A 2,058-nucleotide genomic window follows, 5' to 3' on the forward strand; every position below is an offset into this window, starting at 1 on the left:
CTGCTGAAGGGACTTCAGAAGTTCTCTTGGGAAGAAGTTGGGCAAGAATGTTTGGTAAAACACCTCCTCCTGCAATGGTCACACTTGCAAACAGCTTGTTCAGCTCTTCATTATTCCTTACCGCCAGTTCAATGTGCCTTGGCATAACCCTGACTCTCCCATTTGTATGGGCAGCTTTTCCTGCCAGTTCCAGTATTTCAGCACTCAGATACTCCAGCACTGCAGCCAGGTATACAGCAGCTCCAGTACCAATTCTCTGAGCATAGTGCCGTCTTCTGAGTGTCACAACCCAAGGGTGTGATTTTTGTTTTTGTGTGTGCTTTGGCACCACCGAATTATTTTCCCGCCAAATTGTAGCTTTCTTTGCAGTGTGCATTTCTTCTTTGCAGCACAGAGATGCACGGTGCAAAGAGTTCAGCCGTATAAAAGGCTTGAGTGGTTTCCGCCCAAGTTGGAGGACTCCACGAACACCAGGAGGAGGAGACTTCATGCTGTGTGAAGATCTCTAAGCGCTGCGGAGCCTATTGGTGTAAGTAAATAATCTTTAAATCAACCATTACGTGTCCGTGACTAATTCTAGCGTGTCGCCTGGTCTCTCCGACCCCGCGTGCCCGGGCTGCTGGCCACAGCCCGCGCGGCGCGAAAAAGGGCCCGGACCGCTCCCGGCCTGCACAATCTTAAATTCATCCCCCTTACAACTGGAATGAGGAAAGCAGCAGTGGAGGGCAGGGGGCAAGGGCCTAGATCCCTGTCTGAACACGCTAGAGCTGGAATTAGTTAAGAACTGCCCTTGGCACGATAACAAACGCCAAGTGAAAAGTTTTATGGAGCTGGAGGCGCATATTGCTTACCACCAGGCGGGTGGAACGGGTGAGAGATTTGTCAGCGGACGCCTTTCGATGAAGGGAGAAGAGGGAGCCTCCGAAGACGGAGCCCTGAGAGAGAGAGAGAAGTGTATTTGCTCCCTGCAGCATTCGGGTGTATAATGAGTGACAAGTGGGTCCTGTTCAGGCCCCTCGATACTGTGTCCCTCGCCAGAGTCAACCCGGCGGGCGCAGTGAACCCGACCCTCACCCGGGAGTGTGCCCAATGCCTACGATATGCTCGGGAGAGTGAAGAGCCGGTGCCAATCGGCCGGTTCTCCCCTTACATGGTGGCGTCTAGATTAAGGGGTCGCGAGCTTCCATCCGAGCTCTGCGAAGATCTGGAGACAGAGGAACGCGCCGCAGATGAGAGGGTGGCCCCGCGGTACGACAAGGGGGGAGAATCGAGTGCAACATTCCGTACAATTGCTGATTTAATGAACAAGAATTTAAGTTTAAGGGCCCAGCTGCGTATGGCTGTTCGAGCGGTCAAAGAGGCGGCTGAGAGAAGGGATCCTGAAACGCCAGCCCAAGATGGCGCCGAGCAAGAGGGAGACCGCGTGGAAGAACCGGAAAAGAAGGGTGGAGCTTCGGAGGAACCTGCGAGAGTTCGGTCAGCGACTCCACCCATCGACGCAGCGTCGTCTCCGGCAACCCCGCCTAGCGATGCGGCGACGCCTCTGCCGACCACGCCCTCCTGCCGACGAAAGAGAGAGTCAAGCGGAGGAGTGCATCTGCCCCTCCTGCCTGAAGCAGTAACAGCAGCAGTGACTCCCGCAGCAGCAGTTCAGCCTGTAACAACATCGACTCCTGAAAAAACAGCTTGTCCTACAGCCACGATCAACCAAGTGATTGATGAGCAAGATGCCGCCACCAGTCGCATTCGTGCTTGGACAAAGTTACAGCAGCTGTATAAAAAAATCTGAAATGGAGTCTGACGAGGCTATAGTCTCATGGCTGGAACTCATGTCCATGGAGTTTAAGCTTGACTAGCTGGCCCCTCCTTCGTCAGCTGTCACAACTGCGTATCCTGATGGAGCCAAGATTATCCGGTAATCGGGACCATCGACACCCGACCAGAATTCAAGGCATAAAACATCACGAATCCGATCTTCCATCATTGCCACAGAGAACACCAGAAGAGTGATACATGTTTGGATTTCTCCTACAGCGTTCTGGACTCAATAAGCGGCAA

This window comes from Alligator sinensis, unplaced genomic scaffold, assembly GCF_000455745.1.
Source record: "Alligator sinensis unplaced genomic scaffold, ASM45574v1 scaffold462_1, whole genome shotgun sequence".
Lineage (NCBI taxonomy): Eukaryota > Metazoa > Chordata > Crocodylia > Alligatoridae > Alligator > Alligator sinensis.